General features: G+C 39.3%; 1 pseudogene; it reads right to left on the bottom strand.

Moving 5' to 3' along the window:
* Positions 1-23,396, bottom strand: part of LOC100978862 (homeobox protein VENTX-like) — a 74,989-nt pseudogene that overhangs the window by 2,460 nt on the left and 49,133 nt on the right.

Raw genomic sequence — 23,396 nt, 5'->3', positions numbered from 1 at the left:
TTAGTTGTGGGTTTGTCATATATGGCCTTTACTGAGGTATATTCATTCTATGCCTAGTTAATGTGAAGTTTGTATCTTGAAAAGATGTTGAATTTTATCAAATGTTCTTTCTGAGTCTATTGAGATAATAATATAGTTTTCGTCTTTCATTCTGTTGATGTGATACATCATGTTTATTGATTTGTGTATGTTTAATCATCTTGCATCCTCGGTACAAATCCCACTTAATCATGTGTCTTATCTTTTTGATATGCTGTTAAATTTAATTTGCTAGTATTTTGTTGAGAATTTTTGCAACTTTGTTTATCAGTGACGTTGGCCTGTAGTTTTCTCTTTGTTGTTGTGTTTTTCTGGTTTTGGTATTGGGTAATGCTGGCCTTGTCAAATGAGTTAGGAAGAATTATTTTCTTTTTAAAATATACAACGGTTGCAGGAGGGTTTGCATTTATCTTCATTATTATTATTATTATTATTATTTTTTTTTTTTTGAGACACAGTCTCACTCTGTCACCCAGGCTGGAGTGCAATAGCATAATCACAGCTTACTGCAGCCTTGATCTCCAGGACTCAAGTGATCCTCCTGCCTCAGCCTCCCAAGTAGCTGGGACCACAGGCATGTGCTGCCATGCTTGGTTATTTTTTAAAATACTTTTTTGTAGAGATGGGGTCTTACTATGTTGCCTAGGCTGGTCTTGAATTCTCAGCCTTAAGTAATCCCCCACCTCTCAAAGTTCTGGGATTACAGGTATGATCCACTGCACCTGGCCAGTATTAGTTTTCTATATGTTTGCTTTCAGCAGTGAATCTATGCAGTTCTGGGCCTTTCTTTGTTGGGAGACTTTTAATTACTAATTCAGTCTCACTACTCATTTTTGACAGTTTAAATTTTCTCTTTCTTCCTGATTCAATCTTGGTAGGTTGCATGTTTCCTAGAATTTATCCATATGCTCTAAGTTTTCTAGTTTCTTAGTACATAGTTGGTCATAATAGTCTCTAATCAACTTTTTGATGTCTGTGTTATCAGTTGGAATGTTTCATTTTTCATTTCTGATTTTATTTATTTGGGGTTTATCCCTTCTTTTCTTTGTTAGTCTAGCTAGTTGTTAATAGACTTTGCTTATCCTTTTGTTTTGTTTTGTTTTGTTTTTTGAGACGGAGTCTCGCTCCCTTGCCCAGGCTGGAGTGCAGTGGTGTGATCTCAGCTCACTGCAGCCTCAGCCTCCCAGGTTCAAGCGATTCTCCTGCCTCAGCCTCTCGAATAGCTGGGATTATAGGCGTGCGCCACTATGCTCAGCTAATTTTTGTATTTTTAGTAGAGACCGGGTTTTCTCATGTTGGCCAGGATGGTCTCCTGACCTCAGGTGATCCACCCACCTCGGCCTCCCAAAGTGCTGGGATTATAGGCGTGAGCCACCATGCCTGGCCTTGTTTATCATTTTGAAGAGCCCATTTTTGTTTAATTGATCATTTATCCTTTGCATTTTTTTTAGTCTATATTTTGTTCAGTTCAGCTCTGATCTTTAGTATCTCTTTCATTCTGCTAACTGTGAGTGTGGTTTGCTTTTGTTTTTCTAGTTCTTTGAGGTGCATTGTCAAATTATTTATTTAAAATCTTTCTACTTTTTTGATGTAGGCATTTATAGCTATCAACTTCCTTTTTTGTTGTACCTCACATGTTTTGATATGTTGTATTTCCGTTGCAATTTGTTTCAAAAATTTTTTTGATTTTCATTTTAAATTTTTAATTAGCTCAATGGTTGTTTCATGTTGTTTAATTTTCATGTATTTACATGGTTATTGAAGTTCCTGTTGATATTGATTCCTAGTTTTATTTCAATGTGTTCTGATAAAATACTTAATAGAATTTTGATTTTTAAAAATTTGTTGACACTTGTTTTGTGGCCTAACATACGGTCTATCCTGAAGAATGTTTCATGTGCTGATGAGAAGAATGTATATTCTGCAGTTGGATGAAATGTTCTGTAAATGTCTGTTAGGTCCATTTGGTCTAAAGCCCAGTTTAAGTCTACTGTTTCTTTGTTGATTTTCTGTCTGGATGCTCTGTCTAATGCTAAGTGTGGGGTGAAGTCCTATATCATTATTGTACTGGAGTCTATTGCTCTCTTTAGATCTAGTGATGTTTGCTTTATGAATCTGGATGCTCCAGTGTTGGGTGCATACATATTTAGAATGTTATTTCTTCTTGCTTGTTTATTCTTTTATCATTATGTAGTGACCTTCTTTGTCTTTTTTTTTTTTTTTTACTGTTTTTCACTTAAAGTCTGTTTTATCTGATAGTATAACTACTTCTGTTCACTTTTGATTTTCATTGCATGGAATATCTTTTTCTCTGCCTTTACTTTTAGTCTATATGTGTCTTTACAACAAACATGCATTTCTTGTAGAGAACATATAGTTGAATCAGGTGTTTGTTTTTTAAATTGACTCAGCAAGTGTATATCTTTTAAGTGGATAATTTAATTTAAATGCACTGTTATTTATAGATATGTGAGGTTTTCTTCTTTTATATTTTTAATTGTTTTCTGGTTATTTTGTATATTCTTTATTCCGTTTTTTCCCTCTCATTGTTAGTCATTGTGATTTGGTGGTTATCTATAGTGGTACTATTTGAGTCTTTCATTATTTTCATTTGTGTGTTTGCTTTACAATTATGTTTTATACTTTTGTGTGTTTCCATGATGTTGTCCTTTCACTTCCAGATTTAGGACTCCCTTGAGCATTTCTTGTAAGATCGACTTAGTGGTGAATTCCCTCAGCTTTTGCTTATTTGGGAAATACTTTATTTCTCCTTCATTATGAATAATTTTGCTGGAGATACATAGCATGTTTTTTTAGCAGTTTTTTTTTCTTTCATTGCTTTGAATATAACATCCCATTTTCTCCTGGCCTGTAAGGTTCTGCTGAGAAACTTGCTGTTAATCTGGTGAGGGTTCCTTTATAGGTGATTAGATGCTTTTCCCTTACTGTTTTTAGAATTCTCTCTTTGTAAGTGAATTGAGATATTATTTCTATAATGTGCCATGGAGATTTTTTGCATTGTGTCTGGAGATTGCTGGGCCTCCTGTGTCCTGTAAATCTCTTTCTATACTTGGGAAGTCTTCATCTATTATTTTGTCAAATTTGTTAACTCTTTTGCTCTCTCTTTGCCTTCTGTGCTACTTATAATTCACATATTTGGTTGGAGTATCCAAAATATCACAAAAGTTTTTTTTTTTCTTCTCTGATTGGATTATTTCAAAAGAACTGTATTTGGGTTCTTAGATTCTTTCTTCTGCTTGATCTAGTCTATTATTGAAGCTTATGAATGTATTTTATACTTCATTCCATGAATTCTTCAGTACCAGAATGACTGTTTAGTTCTCTTGTTATGATAGGTACCCCTTTGCTAAATTTCTCATTCATATACTGAATTGCTTTTCTTATTTGTTCGTATTGCTTTTTGGAGTTCTATTGCATCTCACTGAGCTTCTTTAGAATCAATAATTTGACTCCTTTTTCTGGGATTTTGTTAATTTCTTTTTATTAGGGACCTGTTTCTGGATAATTATTGTGTACCTTTGGGGGTGTCATACTTTCTTGCTTTTCATGTTTCCTGTTCTTGTGTTAATATCTTAATATCTTCATATCTAGTGGGTCAGTTGCTTCTTCCAATTTTTTGAATTAGCTGTCAAAGGAAAGAACATTTTCCTGAGGATGAATCTAAGGGGTTGGTTGGATTGGGCACTTTGGCTTTGATTCTGTGTTCATACAGTGGTGTAGCCTCTGTATGACTTCTACAGCTATAGGCAGCATCAGCGGTATCTGATATTTCCTTACGCAGTTATTAGTGGAGGTTGTGGTACAGTTTTGCTGGCCACTGGGGTGCCAGCTAGGCCAATTTTTGATCCACAGTGGTTGCATTGGTGAGCTGGGTATGCCTGTTTGTAAACCTCAGGGTGGTGTATGCTGGTACCTGGGTTAGTGGGCCCAGGTGGGCCAGTTTTGGGATCTCCATGTTGCTTACTCAGATGCCAATAGTGGCAGCCATGGGCTGGAAGGTTAGTGGGTTCCAAGGCTTCTGGCCTGCCAATATGGCATGGGCAATGACAGTAGCCATGGTGGAACAATCCTCTGCATCCCCCTATGCACTAGTATTGGCAGTGGCTGAAATATGGTGGGTGGGCCAGTCTCCATGTCTGCAGGTAGCATATATAGATAGGTGCCAGCTGGGGTGGTAGTGGCTAGGTGCATAGTCCCAATATCAGTCTCCTGGGAGGAGTGTTCATTCAGGTGCCAATGGTGGGAGACCAGACCGGGCAATTGCCTGGCCCACAAACTGTGAACTCTGGCATGGGAGGGAGGGGAAAAGCTGGATTATGCTGGCTTGTTATCAGGTCTTCAATGGTGTATACAGTGTTTGGCCATGGTAAGGAGGGGTGGGGCGGTCCCTAGGCCACAGATAACATGCTTAGGTAGAGGATAGCAATGGCCACACTACTTCCCTGTCATTGGGGGAGAAGGAAGTGCCACTTTCAGTGACAGTAGCCTAGGCTGGTGGGTGATAGAACACACTTCACTCATGTGTCATTGGAAGTGGTACTTGAACTTCAGCCCTAGAGTCAGCAGTCAGCTCTTTTCTTGTACCTAAGCCTCAGCAGCCCTGGGCTCCAAGACAGTGTGAAGTCTGTTGGGCGTGGGGCTCTAGAATGGTGCCTCATTCATGCCTCAGTCTTAAGGGTGGAAGCATGTGCCTCAGTTGCACCTCCATGCTGGGTGCAGTAGCTCTCAGTCACTTGTGCTTAAGCCCTGGGGGCAGCAGCTGTACTCTCTTACACATCAGCCCCAGGGCCACTGGGTCCAGGACAGTGCGTAGTCTCCTGAGGGTGGAGTTCTAAAGTGGAACCTCGCTGAAGCTGCTTAGGTCTCGAGGAATGTGAAAGATGGAGTACGAGCTTCCTCCCTGGGGCAGTGCCTGTGGTACAATTTTCCAGCAGCTCCTTATGTTAGTTTCAGGACTCATGATGGGGATATACTGTGTCCAGAATTGTAGGAGTCCATGGTGAGAATGTGGATCCCCGAGGGTCTCTTACTCACCCTTTCCCCAAATTGAGAAGTCTTTCTTGGCTCCCAGGTGATCCTGGCTAAGCAAGCTGTCTCACTTCCTTCTCCTTCCTTGCTTTAGGTATTGCCTGTCAATTTTCTATTGAATTCCAGTGTTTTCTTTTGGGCAGTCCATTAAAACTGTGATTATTTATTCACTATTTTGGATCTTCTTCATGGAGGAAGTGAATACAAAATTCTTTAATAAGGTATCTTGAAACCTTACCCTGAAAATGCCAAATGCATATTTTGTTTCATCTTCTCAGTGATTACCAGAGAAAAATATTACTATCCCCTATTACAAATGTAAAATAAATAATATCATGGAAATCAAACAGCTGCCCTGAGATAAACGGTAGGTGATCTTTGGAGAAAATACCTAAATCAAGAACTTCAATGCCTATTTTTTTTCTATCAAACAATGTCAGATTTTCTATCAAGCTATTTCACAGAGAGAATAACAATTTCATTGAATCTAGCAAAAAACAGGTAAGTAGACATCACTTTTAGTAAAGAACAAAAGTTCAAACTTTTAATCAAATTTGTTTAGGAATAATAATAATGCCAATGATAACAATGATAATGATGATGATGGTGATAATGACATTGAGCTCATTTCAAGTTTAGAGCATGTCACTGTTTGTCTACAATCTTTTCTTTCACAGTAGAGTGACCTAGGGTCTTAAGACCAATGTGCAAAATCTATGCTCGCTCTTCTACCCTTTCACTGCTTTTTCAATACCTGTTGTATTCAAATATCAGTTTTCTTTTATTTAGTCTTCAGTGTGTGACAGTTGCTTTAATACAATGATGAGATTGGTGTTAGAAGGGTCATCAATTACTCATCAGCAATAAGATGCCTTGTTGAATTTAAATTGTTTAACAGAAGTCCAAAATCTCAGAAACCAGGGCTTTTGGGCAAGATGTTTTGCCTATCCTCACTACCTATGAGCAACTAATGAAGGGTAAAATGTAGAACATAAAATAAATATTATTTAAGTGGTAGAACAGATTGCAAGACAAAATTTGCCTTCCAAATAGCACCCTAAAAGCTCTGAGAACTAAAATGTCTCTATCATTTAATGGAGAATTCTGTTATAAACTATGATACATTTGAAACTAATTGCCTTTCAATTCCTGCTACAAGAATGTCTGCACATCTTAAGATCTAGAGTAGATGACATAATGATTAAGAGATAATTTTTGTAATTCTTTACAGTTTTTGAAGTGTTTAAAATAAATAGTATTAACTATTAAATAACAAAAGATGCCATGAAGCAGAGTTTGTCCTAATATGGTACCTGGTCCACCCCCGTCAGAATTATTAGGAGAGCTTGTTATACAAATTCTTGAGCTCTACCCCACAGAGAATCAGAATCTCTAAAGGAGATGTCCAGAAACCTTCCTGTTTCCAACTCTTAGTGATTCCTATGTACATTAAACTACCATCTAAAAGAGCTGCTAGTTCTGACATCTTTTCACAGCCTTCCTTTATAATTTTTGGCATGATACAAAACACTGGAATACTGTCACTACTGTGATCAGGCTTCTTCCACCAAAAGGGCTTTTCCACCTTGGCACTGATTTTCTGTAATGGACAGATATATTATTTAAGTAGAAGATACATTAAGTATTAAGATACTATTAAGTAGAAGATACATTATTTTAGAACTTGATATTCCTTTATACCATATCTCTTCCATAGATAAAATAAACAATTTGGAATATATATATCTATCAGAAATATATATATATATCCTGATATATATATATATCAGGAGCAAAATGTACACACACACACACACACACACTCATTTTCAGGGATGACTCTGTAAGTCTCCATAATAAAGGACCAGAATATGGTGTTTCATATATATAAGCATTATGCATTTTCCATTAAACTGGAAAAAAATGAGAGGGTTTAGATACCAGCTGATAAGATTACATAGCTGAGGTAGCTTGTAGAAAGTTTACATGCCCCAGATATCTGTGCATTCTACTTCAGGGACAAACTACAAACAGTATATTGAGAGGCGAAATCCAAATGGTACCCAGAGTGACTACATTGACACTGCCCCTGCCTGTCACCCACCATGCTTGAAAGGCTTGAAATTTTGGAAACCATTAGTTTCAAAGAGTACAAAGACACTATTCACTGTGGTGGGAATCTGAAGACTTCTGTTTCCACCATGACTATCTTAAATTTGCAGAGCGTGCTTCCATAAGTGAGTCTTCCTTTCCAAACTATTTAGCTTATAAGGTTGGCTATATTTTGTTGTGCAAATATCGAATGGCTCCTGCACAGACACCTGTTTCATGAGTAACATTATGTAACTGCTACCTTAATGAGTTTTCCAAACTGATGCTATTTACTATACATGAGCATAGGCCAATTATTTCTTTATAGTACTCTGTGCTTAAAATTCCCCATGTGTTAGATGGAAATACTAGTATATGCCTACATCATATCATAGTGTTCTTATGCCAATTTATATATATATATATATATATATATATATATATATATATATATATATAGTGTTTAAAATGGTACCTGGTACAGGATAAATGCTTTGTAAATATTACCATTATTGTTATAATTTTCATTATTTATCTATAAGTCGTATTTCTAAAAAAGCAAGAGTTCTTAGGCCCAAATTAGTGTTTTAAATGAAAAACACATGCTTTGTATTCATGATTGTGTATGTGTGCTCATGTGTGTGTGCATAAACCATCTATTGGTTTGAAAGTGTTAAGGTAGAAATGTCTATGCATGTATCTGTGTGTTCTGGGAGGTCTTCAGAAAATTTATTTTGAAACAAGAATATGTTTAAAAATGTAGAGGAGTTTTTGGTGTCGATATAATAATGGCTACTATTATTAATCACCTATAATTGACCAGACTTTTTATATATGTAATCTTAACTAATTTTTATAAAATTTCTGGGAGGTAAGTTTTATAAGTTTATGAAAGAGATAGCTGGTGGTCTAAGAAGTCAAGCAATCAAAGCAAGACAAAATAGCATGTAAGTATTGCAATGGAAATTCAGACCTGAGTTTTATTGCTTCAAAGCTAGTTGCTATTTCCAACCTATTTAATCATCTTGTTAATTAATGAATTTTAATTAGTGACCACTAAATGTAGTGATGCCAAGATTTCTACTATTATGTCTCATTATTTAATTCATCCACCCAGCCATCCACCCATCCAACGAAGATGTCTTGAAATAGCACTTTGTTAGGCAATTGGAATTTTTTTTAAAAGCCTAAGACATAGTATCTGTCTTAAGAAGTTCACTCTTTAGAGGGTAAACACACATGCAAACAAATAAATGTGGATTATGCTGGGGGGGAGTATACAAAATGTTATGAAAACTAAAAGAGAGACTACCTAATTACCAGGTGGAAGGGGAAAAAGGGAGGTCAGGGAAGGCTTCCCATAAGTTAGAGCATTTCAGAAAGCTGAAAGGTGAGTCAAGGCCGGGCACGGTGGCTCACACCTGTAATAGCAACACTTTGGGAGGCTGAAGTGGGTGCATCACCTGAGGCCAGGAGTTTGAGACCAGCTGGGCCAACATGGTGAAACCCTGTCTCTACTAAAAAAACACACCAAAAAAACCCCACAAAAAATTAGCTCGGTGTGGTGGCGCATGCCTGTAATCCCAGATACTCAGGAAACTGAGGCAGGGGAATTGCCTGAATGCAGGAGGTGGAGGTTGCAGTGAGCCAGGATCGTGCCACTGTACTCCAGCCTGGGCAACAGAGCAAGACTCTGTCTCAAAAAACAAAACAAAACAAAACAAAACAATAAAAAGATGAGCCAAATGTTTTCTTGAACTACACAGGAAGGGACGCCATGATCCTTCCAAAGGATGAAGTTCTGCTCTACAGAGCCTGGGCAAGTATTTTCCAAGCAGATAGAGATTTAGAAATATTGGACATTCCTACAGAGATTTTTTGGAACTTAGCTGATTCCATTGGTTCAGCTACATAATTTCTCACACAATTATGTGTAAAATTATTTAATGTCCTATTTTGTATCACTTTTTTCCTGTTACTCTACTCCACCATCCCCCTTCTCTAACTTCATTGCAAGATTCTTGAGAAGAACACTCGAGCTGTGAGTTGACTGGCAATGAAATCAGAACAACTCTTTAGCCAACTCCCTGTTCTAGCAGGGGATTCAAAAATGATATCTGACAAACATCCATCCCGTTAAATCAAACTCTCATCCTGACATTGTTTCTGTAACAACTGGAGAACTTTGAAAAACAATGCTTCATCATCTCCTGAAAACCAAAGCACTTTCCACTTGTGATAATAATTTACAGAGGGGGAACAAAGTTTGTGTGGTTTTTAGATTCAACATAGGAAGAACAGAACATCAAGTGCTATTCAGACTGAGAGACAAAAACTTGAAATTTCTCCTCAGTGAATAAAGTTATTTGGAGAGCCATTTATTTATTAAAAATCTGCGTGTTGCTTGGATACAAATTCACAACAGGCACATAACTTCCCCAAATTTGCTGATTCTGGAAGGCAGTCCCAGTGCGTTGTGATTGTGTGGTACCCAGGGTTGCCAAGCCAGCCCCCCAGCCCCTCTGGGGCAGGGTGAAATCTGGACATGTTCGACTCTTCTCTTGGTGGAAGAAAAAGATACAGAACTGACTCTTCTCAGAGAATTTGCTGGGAAATTCCCAGGCTTAATGTGTTGCCTCTTGATGATTATTTTATATCATAAGAAAAGCACTGATTCCTAAGTAGATCTGCATTTATTGTTTAAAACACACTTTTGGTCAAGCACATGAAAAATCTATTTTCTTGCTTTGGGTTACATACATTTACTTTGCACATTCTTCCCAAATATCTTTAACAAATTTCTGATGGAAACGTGATGAAGTAAGACTGTTGGAGTGGGGATTCATGAAGAGGGGTGTGGAGCATTGAAAGAGAGGAAAGAGAAAGAGGAAAAAGTTCTCAGGGTTCAGTGATGTGTTAATAACTATTAATAACTATTAATAACTACAACAAAAATCAAGAGGTTGAAGTTTTATGGGCATAGTTTGACTTAAAATAGAAACATGTTTTCTGAGCATTCACATTGTCCAACAATAAAGAACCAGTGTACAACTTCTGCTGAGAAGACAGGCTTTGGAGACACACTGTCTGTGTTAGAATCCTGGCTCTGTGTCCTTAGGAAAATTATATAACCCCTGCCTCATCTTTGACACCTTTTGTAAAATGAGGACACGCATAATGCTTACCTCACAAAATTACTAAGAGGACTGGGTGAAATAACAGATGTAAATTGCTTAGCACTTTGTTTTACATGAAACAATAGAAACAACTAACAATCTAGTTACCATTTATTGAATGCTGCCTATGGAGAGTTACAGTCCCAAGAGTTATATGTATACTACCTCACCCAATTCTTATAATAACTCTACATTATAGGGAATATTAATCCCCACCTCACAAATGAGAAAACTGAGGCATTAACGTACCGAGGCCCAAGGTCTCACAATGGTGAAGTAAGGATTCAAACCTAGGCAGTTTGGCTCCAGAGCCCATAATTATAATGATTGATCATATTCTGGGCTTAGGAACATGCCTGAAACATTACAAACATTACATAAATTGTAGCTATTCTTCCTCTTATTTTTAATAACAGAGTAGATGCCTTGAAAGGCAGGAATCTGAAACTATTTACAAGTTGATGAATAACCCTCCAAGAATTCTAGATAAAAGATGACTGCATTTGTAGTAAATTATTAATTGGCTTTGAATGATCCTTTCCACTCTACACTGGCTTTGGGAACAAGCTAATGTGTATTAAAATCCTGATTCTGCCACTTCCAGGTCATGTAACTGTGAACAAAATGTTTAACACCTGTGAAAATATCAATTGCCTGTAAAATCAAGACAATAATACCCATGTTGTAAGGATTCAATAGAAACAGTGTACATAAAATTTAGCCCACTGCTTGATAAATGGTTAACTACTTGGCAGACAATGCCAACAATTGTTAAATTACTGTATTACTTATATCTATTTAGGTTTTTACTTCTCCAATCCATTTTAATCTATAGTCACCTTTTTATGTTGGACTACTTAATATTGTAGAGGAGACACATTTTTCAGATAGCCCTGCTACTCTGTCATGGGAAAAGATCAGAATTGGGTTTAAGGAATTAAGGAAAGATGAAGACTGGAAGGAACCATTAGAAGTGGAGAAAGTAGAGCTAAAAACAAAGGAGGGAGCAAATATAATAGACCTGTGTAACAGACTTCTCATTTGGCCTAAATCTGCTGCTACTGCTAGGTATGGTGAATTCTGGGGATGAATGTTAAAGCAATGATTTTCCACTGGCCACTTCCAATGTCCATATGTACCCAACAATAATAAGAAGGGGAGATAACTACCCAGGGGTCAAACAGAGTTACTGCTCCTAGCTGTATCTTTTGAGGCAATGGCTCTAAGCCCATGCCAGCTGTTGCTGGTGCCACCGTGAGAGGACCACAGCAAGTTCTACATTTGCCTTTATGACAGAGCTGGCATACCCAATGAGAGAGTAGAAAGTAAACCCTGATGGAGATTGATGACCCTGACTAGAATAAATGAAGGTGACACTCCAAAAATGGAATATATTTAGGTAAATATATAGGGTTTTAATTATATATTTAACTATTTAGGGATGACCCTGAAGTCATATTTTTTAATATAATAATTTACCAGAAGACAAATAAATTTAACATACTTTCTTACAGGGCAAAAAAAAAAAAGGAATTATTAACAGGTCTGTTTTCATTTTGAAGGGTTTTTATTCTTTTTTTTTTTTTTTTTTGAAGCTAAGTCTAGCTCTTGTCACACAGGCTGGAGTGCAATGGTCAGATCTTGGCTTGCTGCAACCTCTGCCTCCCAGGTTCAAGTGATTCTCCTGCCTCAGCCTCTTGAGTACTGGGATTACAGGCACCTGCCACCACGCCCAGCTAATTTTTGTATTTTTAGTAGAGATGGGGTTTCACTATGTTGGCCAGGCTGGTCTCAAACTCCTGAACTCAAGTGATCCGCCCACCTGGGCCTTGCAAAGTGTTGGGATTACATGCATGAGCCACCCCCGCCCAGCAGGTTTTTATTCCTTTATAGGTTTCAGGCTATGCAAAGGGAGGGAGAGAGGAGGAGAGCATTCTAGGAAGAACCAAGTGTCACAAAAAGAATGAAATGGAAGCAGAAAATTCAAGCTCTGTGTGCTTCTCACACTATAGTTAGACTGTCACTAATGTGACTATTAACTTTTCATGTTCAGATTTATTATGCTGTCATTATAGCACTTTTCTTTGCTGATGTATCAAACCACTATTACATATTTGTTGGCATCTCATCTATTTAAGGGAAACAAGTGATTACCTGTTGCCAAGGAGACTAATAAGGAGTGTGCAAGCAAAGGACTGTAGAGTTCTCTTTGGAAGATAACAAGCCACTGATATTTTATTTTGGATCAAATCATACATTACCTCATTGTTTAAAGAAAAATCACTTTATCCCTTCCATTAAAAACTAGAGTACTTATTCAAATGAAAAAACCTAAAGACTTTTATAAAACAAAATAAATATTTGGGAAAATAATATGTAATAAGGCATCCCTAGAAAGGAAAGTTACTTCTGGAATTTTTGAAAGTTTTGATCTTTCAAATATATTTTTATATATAAAAATATAATTTCAATACAATGTTTTCAGTATAATCAGTGGGTATTTTGGAAGTAATGCTAATTACTATAACACATAAAATCCCAGTATTTTAATATTTTTTCATAACTTCAACCTATATGTTCCTAATGGGCAGGTGGATGACCTCCACCTTGTTTATTTAGCACCCAGGATCCTTTTGTCTTATGAGTCTGCCCTTCTCTGAAAATGTTTGCTTAATCTACAGAGTAGCACACAAACAGGATGGAGGATTATACCAGAAAGGTTTTCCAAGGCCAGAGCTGGTAAGTCACGTGTCACTTCTGCTTGTATCTCATTGCCAGAAAGCAAATACATAGCCTCACCTAATTGCCAGGGAGACTGGAATATGCCATTGAGCTATGAGCACAGGAAGAAGAATGAAGTGGTTTATGAGCATCTGGATAGCCTCTGCAACCCAGAGTTAAGTACAGATACTAAGAAAACACAGAGCATGACTCCCCAAATCGGTTGTAGTGAGTTGTAAAAGAGGTATGAGAAGTTCTGGGAGGGAATAAGACAGGCATGACTTGGAGATATTGCTTATTCAGTTTGAGATCACCACAATAAAGTGAATTTTACAGTAAAGTGAGGGATGCAAATTTTTTGATTTCCCAGTGCATATAACCGTTATGTTTATACTATACTGTAGTCTATTAAATGTTCAATAGCATGGTGTCTAAAAAACAATGTACAGACCTCAATTTAAAAATACTTTACTGCTAAAAAATGCTAACAATGATTTGAGCCTTCAGCAAGTTGTGATCTTTTTGCTGACAGAGTGTCTTGCCTGGATGTTAATGCCTACCGACTGATCGGTGTGGTGGTTGGGGTGGCTGTGGCAATTTCTTAAAATAAGACAATAAAGTCAGCCACGTTGATAGACTTCCTTTCACAAAAAAAATTCTCTGTAACATGTGATGGTGTTTGGTAGCATTTTACCCATGGAAGAACCTCTTCCAAAGTGCACTCAGTCTTCCCAATCCCTGCCACTACCTTGTCAACTAAGTTTATGTAATGTTCTCAATCCTTTGTTGTCATTTTAACAATGTTCCCGGCATTTTCACCAAGAATAGTCTCCATATCAAGAAACCTCTTTCTTTGCTCATCCATAAGAAGAAATTTTTCATCCATAAAATTTTCTCATGACATTGCAGCAATCTAGGCACATCTTCAGGGTCTACTTTTAATTCTAGTTCTCTTGGAATTTCTACCACATCTTCAGGGACTTCCTCCACTGAAGCTTGAACTCCTCAAAGTCATCCATAGGGGTTGGAATCAACTTTTTCCAAACTTGTTAATGTTGATAATTTGACCTCCTCCCATGAATCACAAATATCCATAAATGCATCCATAATAGTAAATTATTTCTAAAAGGCTTCAATTTATGTTTCCCACATCAATCAGAGGAATCATTATCTATGGCAGCTATAGCCTTACAACACGTATTTCTTAACTAATAATACTTGAAAGTTAAAATTACTTCTTGATTTGTAGGCTACAGAATGGGTGTTAATAGGCATGAAAACAACATAAATCTTGTACATCCCTATCATAGTTATTGGATGACTAGGTACATTGTTAATGAGCAGTAATATTTTGAAAGGAGTATTTTTGTGTGAGTGGTAGATCTCAACAAGGGGCTTGAAATATTCAGTAAACTATGCAGTAAAGAAATGTGCTGTCACCCAGGCTTTATTCCATTTATAGAGCACAGACAGAGTAGATTTAACACAATTATTAAAACCCTAGGATTTTCAACATGGCAAATGAGCATTGGCTTCAAGTAAAAGTCATCAGCTGCCTTATTCCCTAAAAAGAGAGTCAATCTGTCCTTTGAAGATTTGAAGCCAAATAGTGACTTCTCTCCAGTTGTGAAAGTCTTATATGGCATCTTCTTCCAATAGAAGGCTGTTTCATCTACATTGAAAATATATCGCTTAGTGTAGCCACCTTCATCAATGATCTTGGATGGATCTTTTGGATCACTTGCTGCAGCTTCTACATCAGTACTTGCTGTTTCACCCCTTTTACTTATGTGTTGTGGAGATGACTTATTTCTTTAAACTTCATGAACCAACCTCTGCTAGCTTCAGACTTGTCTTTTGCAGCTTCCTCATGTCTCTCAGCCTTCATGGCATTGAAGTGAGTTAGAACCTTGCTCTGGATTAGGCTTTGGCTTAAGGGAATATTGTCGCTGATTTGGTATTCTATCCAGACCACTAAAACTTTCTCCATATCAGCAGGAAGGCCATTTTACTTTTTTTCCATATGTGTGTTCACTGGAGCAGTACTTTTAATTTCATTTAAACTTTTCCTTTGACTTCACAAGTTTTTAGCCTGTCTCAGCTTTTGACATGCCTTCCTTACTAAGCTTCATCATTTCTAGATTTTGATTTAAATTGATAGATGGTGACTCTTCTTTTCACTTGACCACTTAGAGGCCATTTAGGGTTATTAATTGGCCTAATTTCTATATTGTTATGACTCAGGGAATAGAAAGGCTCAAAAAGAGGGAAAGAGACAGAAATATGGCTGGTTGGTGGAGAATTTAGTATACACAGTACATTTGTTGATTGTTTGCCATCTTACATGGGCACAGTTAATGGTACCCACAAACAATTACAATAGTAACATCAAAGATCTCTGAACACATATCATCATAACAGATAAAAAAATAATTAAAAAGCTTGAAATAGTATGACAATTGCTCAAATGTGACACAGAGACATCAAGTGAGCATGTTTTTGGAAAAATGGCCCTAAAAAAACTGCTTGATGCAGGGTTAGCACAAATCGTTAATTTGTAAAAAATCAATATTTGTATATTACAATAAAGTAAAGCACAATAAAACAAGGTGTGTCTGTAATTGGGTTTTGTCAAAAAATGAATAAACATAATCTAGACTACAAAGGACAAGAAAGAGAATTTGAGGCAGTGGAAATAACACAAGGAAAGGCATAGTATAAGTAAAAGAATAAACAAGCAGGGTAACCACGAGTAAAGTATTGAGAGGTGACAGCATGCTGGCAGCCCTTGCAGCCCTCGCTTGCTCTCGGCGCCTCCTCGGCCTTGGCGCCCACTCTGGCCGAGCCCTTCAGCCCGCCACTGCACTGTGGGAGCCCCTTTCTGGGCTGGCCAAGGCTGGAGCTGGCTCCCTCAGCTTGCAGGGAGGTGTGGAGGGAGAGGCGCAGACAGGAACGGGGCTGCACATGGCGCTTGTGGGCCAGCATGAGTTCCAGGTGGGCATGGGCTCGGCAGACCCCACCCTCAGAGCAGCCAGCCGGCTCCGCCAGCCCTGGGCAGTGAGGGGCTTAGCACCTGGGCCAGCAGCTGCTGTGCTCAATTTCTCGCCAGGCCTTAGCTGCCTCCCCATGGGGCAGGGCTCGGGACCTGCAGCCTGCCATGCCTCAGCCTCCCACCCGCGGTGGGCTCCTGCGCGGACCAAGCCTCCTCGACAAGCGCCACCCCCTGCTCCACGGCACGCAGTCCCATTGACCGCCCAAGGACTAAGGACTGCGGGCGCACGGTGTGGGACTGGCAGGCAGCTCCACCTGCAGCCCCGGTGCGGCATCCACTGGATGAAGCCAGCTGGGCTCCTGAGTCTGGTGGGGACTTGGAGAATCTTTATGTCTAGCTAAGGAATTATAAATACACCAATCAGCGCTCTGTACCTAGCTCAAGGTTTGTAAACACACCAATCAGCACCCTATGTCTAGCTCAGGGTTTGTGAATGCACCAGTCAGCACTCTGTATCTATTTAATCTGGTGGGGACTTGGAGAACCTTTATGTCTAGCTAAGGGATTGTGAATGCACCAGTCGACACTCTGTATCTAGCTCAAGGTTTGTAAATGCACCAATCAGCGCTCTGTGTCTAGCTAATCTGATGGGGACTTGGAGAATCTTTATGTCTAGCTAAGGGATTGTGAATGCACCAATCAGCACTCTCTGTCTAGCTCGAGGTTTGTAAATACACCAGTCGACACTCTGTATCTAGCTAATCTAGTGGGGAGGTGGAGAACTTTTGTGTCTAGCTCAGGGATTGTAAACGCACCAATCAGCACCCTGTCAAAATGGACCAATCAACTCTCCGTAAAACAGACCAATCGGCTCTCTGTAAAATTGACCAATCAGCAGGATGTGGGTGGGGCCAGATTAGAGAATAAAAGCAGGCTTCCCGAGCCAGCAGTGGCAACCCGCTTGGGTCCCCTTCCACACTGCAGAAGCTTTGTTCTTTCGTTCTTTGCAATAAATCTTGCTACTGCTCACTCTTTGGGTCCACACTTCCTTTATGAGCTGTAACAGTCTCCGCAAAGATCTGCAGCTTCACTCCTGAAGCCAGTGAGACCACGAACCCACTGGGAGGAACAAACAACTCCAGACACACCGCCTTAAGAGCTGTAACACTCACCGTGAAGGTCTGCAGCTCCACTCCTGAGCCAGTGAGACCATGAACCCACCAGAAGGAAGAAACTCGAACACATCTGAACATCAGAAGGAACAAACTCTGGACACGCCGCCTTTAAGAACTGTGACACTCACCACGAGGGTCCGTGGCTTCATTCTTGAAGTCAGTGAGACCAAGAACCCACCAATTCCGGACACAGTATTACTGGAACAAAAATATGAGATGGAATATGGCAAATGAAGAGGAAGATGTGGTATAATGATACTACTAATAGCGGGGAATACATCTCAGCCACTTGCTATACAATGTGCTGTGTTAGAAGCATTTTATGTGTATCAACTGATTTTGATCCTCTTAGTAAGCCATTGAGCTAAAGATTATTTACCCCATTACCTCACCTATGTGTGAAGAAGTTAATTTTTCCATGAACATGGAGTGAATAAATGGTAGAGCTGAGATTCAAACCTATGGAAATCAATTCCTAACCCATAAACATTTGACCACCTCTCCTAGTATAAATCCTAGTGATAATCTTGTGGGTTACAAACAACTTACTGAATTGTGTTGAACAGGGAGGAGCAGTCATAAGCAAGCCTGAATTTTAGATCTATAGTTTAATCTGGTGGTTGGTGGAGGTGGATTAGAACAGTGGCTCTCAAACCTGAAAGTGTATTGAGATCACCTGGAAGATTTATTAAAACACAAACTTCTGGAGCGTACCACCAAAGTTTTTTATTTAGTGTCCCTTGAGTGGGGTTTTAGATGTGAATTTCTAACAAATTTCCAGAGATGCTGCTCCCACACTTTGAGACTCACTGGATTTGAAGAAGGTATGATTGAAACCACGCTTATTTTGGCTAGCAGTAGTTGACACTTTGAGTAGTGCATGGTGGGCGTGTAATATCTTGTTTCCTGCCTCATTGTTAGAATATCAACATTTTTATTCCATTTTCTGAATTATGTCTATGAGACCTTCACTCATTGGTAGTAACTACCAATTTTTGAATGGAGCAGTGGCCAGATTCTTGAAGACTTCAGTATTTAATACGTGGTAAATCCACTGTATTAGTTTGCTAGGGCTATCATTTTAAAAAAGTATTAAAGACTAGGTGGCATAAACAACAAAAATATATTTTCTCAAAAATTCTGAAGGTTAAAAGTCCAAGATCAAGTAGGTTTGATTTCTTCTGAGGCCTCTGTCCTTGGCTTGCAGATGGCTTCCTTCCTGCTATTGAGGACAAAACTCTGATTCTTTTATCTTGTCCAAATTCCTATCTAAGGGGCTGGGAGTCCTGCTCTACAAAGCATAAATTCTCATCAGATGGGTTTTATTTAACTCTATATATTATGACTTACTTTTCTGACTCTGACATAGCATTATGAGACAAGGAAGAAAATCAAAATATTTTACCCCAAAACTTGTTTATTTGCCATATTTTGAAATGGCCCTCCAAGGCTATTCTTTGTGGGGGGAAATTTGCATCTGTAGAGAACCTCTGTTAACACAGCTGGATCTTTTTCTTCCAGACCCTCCCAATCCTAAGGAGATTAACCAAGATATGAATAAGAAACATTTGTCATCTATTGTCTTTAAGGGCAGCCACTATAAAACTGCAAAAGAACTTTGATCTCCATAGTCTTTATCTTACTTTCCCTTTCTTTCAATCCCTTTCTTTCTTTCAATCTTTAGTCAAACTCAACCAATTGTCAACCAGAAAATGTTTAAATTCACCTATAGCCTGGAATCTCCCCCGCCCTACCACACCTTTGAATTTCCCAGCCTTTCTGGACTAAACCAATATATTTCTTAAATGTATTTGATTGATGTCTCATGACTCTCTAAAATGTATAAAACCAAGCTGTGCCCCAACCACCTTGGGCACATGTTCTCAGGATCTCCTGATGGCTGTGTCCCCAGACCATGTTCACTCATATTTGGCTCAGAAAAAATTTCTTTAAACATTTTACAGAGTTTGACTCTTTTCATCGACACTATGTCCTTGCATGGCCTTTATTTTGTGCATGAATATTTTTGGTGTCTGTTTCTTTTCTTTTTCGTTTCTTTTTTTTTTTTTTTAGAATTGGGGTCTTTTCCTGTCACCCAGGCTAGAGTGCAGTGGAGGGATCATAGCTCACTGTAACCTAAAATTCCTGGGCTCAAGTGATCCTCTCACCTCAGTCTCCCAAGTAGCTGTGTTTCTCTTCTTACAAGGTCACCAGTCATATGAAATTAGGGCTCCACCCTATTGGCATCATTTTAGCTCAGTCACCTCTTAGGAGGTCCTATCTCCAAATATAGTCACATGGATTAGGGCCCATCCATATGACCTTATTTAACCTTAATTACTTATTTAAAGACCCTATTTCCAAATACAATTACATTATGATGTACTTTTAGATTGTTGCAAAAGTAATTCAGTTTTGACCATTAATGGCATTTCAATAGATTTTGAGACTTCAATATATGAATTTTGGTGAGGGGTGGGGGGCAGCACGATTCAGCCCATGACACCTATCATTTGGTAATTTAAGGCTACTATGAAGTATCAAGTTTTTGGCATATAACAGCAAGAATACAGGGGTGTTCTATTTTTGCCAAATTGTCCAGATATTGACACATGTCTAGTCATATAGCAAAATGGCTATAATAAAATGCCACATTTTTCACCCAGGCAAAGATCCAATCATTGGAAAACAAACTTCATGGGTCAGGATGTGGGAAAACAGGCACTTAACTTGTTGATAGTGGGAATACAATGTTACAATCCCTGTGAAAGAGAATTTGGCCAACTCTAGCAAACTTACATGGCATTTCCAATCAGAAATCATTGCACTTTCATTCAGAAAAAACATTTCAAAGCATACATTACAGAAGTCCACTATCAAAAGTATAAAAATAATAAGACAACCCATTGCACCATTATTTTATGTTATGTTATGTATGTATTTAAATATCAAAAATAACTAAAAAATATGATTATTTAAAAATTAATAAACCATGGTATATTTGCATAATAAGGAATTATGCAACTGGAAAAAGGAATGAAGACTATATCCATGTATTGCTGTGACTCAGGATATATCACTGTGAGAAAGCAGGGTGGAAGAACTTGTGTATGGAGTGCTACTAATTTAACAAATAATATAAATTATATCAAATTTTAAAATGGTTATCTATAGAGGGAGAAGAGTTATGTTGGAATAAACAAAAAAAACTTTCTGTTTGCAAAGACAACTTTTTTGTTTTTTAAAGCTTTATTGGGCTATAATTGACTTCCAATAAACTGTATATATTTAAAGTGTACCATAAACTAAGTTTTGAATATGTATACATTTATAAAACCATACCTGTCAGGCCTCTGAGCCCAAGCTAAGCCATCATATCCCCTGTGACCTGCACATGCACATCCAGATGGCCGGTTCCTGCCTTAACTGATGACATTCCACCACAAAAGAAGTGAAAATGGCCTGTTCCTGCCTTAACTGATGACATTATCTTGTGAAATTCCTTCTCCTGGCTCATCCTGGCTCAAAAGCTCCCCTACTGAGCACCTTGTGACCCCCACTCCTGCCTGCCAGAGAACCCCCCTTCGAATGTAATTTTCCTTTACCTACCCAAATCTTGTAAAACGGCCCTACCCTTATCTCCCTTCCCTGACTCTCTTTTCAGACTCAGCCCGCCTGCACCCAGGTGAAATAAACAGCCTTGTTGCTCCCACAAAGCCTGTTTGCTGGTCTCTTCACAGGGCCGCGAGTGAAATTTGGTGCCGTGACTAGGATTGGGGGACCTCCCTTGGGAGATCAATCCCCTGTCCTCCTGCTCTTTGTTCTGTTAAAAAGGTGGCTGGAGCTAAAGTCATAGTCAAGATTAATGCTGCTCTTTCTTTATCTGACCTCTCCCAAAATCAGTTAGCATTTAGGCTCTTTTTCATTGAATATAAAAACCCAGCCCAGCTCATGGCTTGTTTGGCAGCAACCCTGAGATGCTTTACAGCCCTAGACCCTGAAAGGTCAGAAGGCCATCTTATTCTCCATGTGCATTTTATTTTATTACCCAATCTGCTCCCGACATTAAATGAAACTCCAAAAATTAAATTCTGGCCCTCAAACCCCACAACAGGACTTAATTAACCTCAACTTCAAGGTGTACAATAATAGAAAAAAGTTGCAATTCCTTGCCTCCACTCTAAGACAAACCCCAGCCACATGCACACAAGAACTTCCAAATGCCTGAACCACAGCGGCCAGCATTCCTCCAGAACCGCCTCCCCCAGGAGCTTGCTACAAGTGCCAGAAATCTGGCCACAAGGCCAAGGAATGCCCACAGCCCAGGATTCCACCTAAGCCATGTCCCATCTGTGAGGGACCCCACTGAAAATCGGACTGTTCAACTCACCTGGCAGCCACTCCCAGAGCTCCTGGAACTCTGGCCCGAGGCTCTCTGACTGACTCCTTCCCAGATCTTCTCAGCTTAGCAGCTGAAGACTGACACTGCCCCATCACCTTGGAAGCCTACAGGACCATCACAGGTGCTCTGGGTAACTCTCACGTGGAAGGTAAGTCTGTCCCCTTCTTAATCAATACGGAGGCTACTCACTCCACATTACCTTCTTTTCAAGGGCCTGTTTCCCTTGCCTCCATAACTGTTGTGGATATTGACAGCCAGGCTTCTAAACCTCTTAAAACTCCCCATCTCTGGTGCCAACTTAGACAATACTCTTTTAAGCAATCCTTTTAGTTATCCCCACCTGCCAGTTCCCTTATTAGGCCAAGATATTTTAACTAAATTATCTGCTTCCCTGACTATTTCTGGGCTACAGCCATGCCTCATTGCCACCTTTTCCCCCAGTTCAAAGCCTCCTTCACATCCTCCCCTTGTATCTCCCCACCTTAGCCCACAAGTATAAGATACCTCTACTCCCTCCTTGGCGACCAATCATGCACCCCTTACCATCTCATTAAAACCTAATCACCCTTACCTCGCTCAACGCCAATATCCCATCCTGCAGTGTGCTTTAAAAAGACTAAAGCCTATTATCACTCGCCTGCTACAGCATGGCTTTTAAAGCCTATAAACTCTCCTTACAATTCCCCCATTTTACCTGTCCTAAAACTAGACAAGCCTTACAAGTTAGTTCAGGATCTATGCCTTATCAACCAAATTGTTTTGCCTATCCACCCCGTGGTGCCAAACCCATATACTCTCCTATCCTCAATATCTCCCTCCACAGCCCATTATTCTGTTCTGGATCTCAAATATGCTTTCTTTACTATTCCTTTGCACCCTTCATCCCAGCCTTTCTCTGCTTTCACTTTGACTGTCCCTGACACCCATTAGGCTCAGCAAATTACCTAGGCTGTCCTGCCACAAGGCTTCACAGACAGCTCCTATTACTTCAGTCAAGCCCAAATTTCTTCCTCATCTGTTACCTATCTCGGCATAATTCTCATAAAAACACAGGTGCTCTCCCTGCTGATCATGTCCGACTGATCTCTCAAACCCCAACACCTTCTACAAAACAACTCCTTTTCTTCCTAGGCATGGTTAGTGCGGTCAGAATTCTTACACAAGAGCCGGGACCGCACCCTGTAGCCTTTCTGTCCAAACAACTTGACCTTACTGTTTTAGCCTAGCCCTCATGTCTGCATGCAGCGGCTGCCGCTGCCCTAATACTTTTAGAGGCCCTTAAAATCACAAACTATGCTCAACTCACTCTCTACAGTTCTCATAACTCCCAAAATCTATTTTCTTTCTCACACCTGATGCATGTACTTTCTGCTCCCCAACTCCTTCAGTTATACTCACCCTTTGTTGAGTCTCCCACAGTTACCATTGTTCCTGGCCCAGACTTCAATCCGGCCTCCCACAGTATTCTGGATACCACAGCTGACCCTATGACTGTATCTCTCTGATTCACCTGACATTCACCCCATTTCCCCATATTTCCTTCTTTCCTGTTCCTCTCCCTGAACACACTTGGTTTATTGATGGTAGTTCCATCAGGCCTAATCGCCACACGCCAGCAAGGGCAGGCTATGCTATAGTACAAGCCACCAGCCCGCCTCTTAGAACCTCTCATTTCCTTTCCATTGTGGAAATCTATCCTCAAGGAAATAACTTCTCAGTGTTCCATCTGCTATTCTACTACTCCTCAGGGA

The sequence above is a fragment of the Pan paniscus genome, chromosome 2 (assembly GCF_029289425.2).
Source record: "Pan paniscus chromosome 2, NHGRI_mPanPan1-v2.0_pri, whole genome shotgun sequence".
In the NCBI taxonomy this organism is placed as follows: domain Eukaryota; kingdom Metazoa; phylum Chordata; class Mammalia; order Primates; family Hominidae; genus Pan; species Pan paniscus.
Note: the sequence above shows the minus strand (reverse complement) of the source record. Positions and strands in the feature narration are given on the sequence as shown.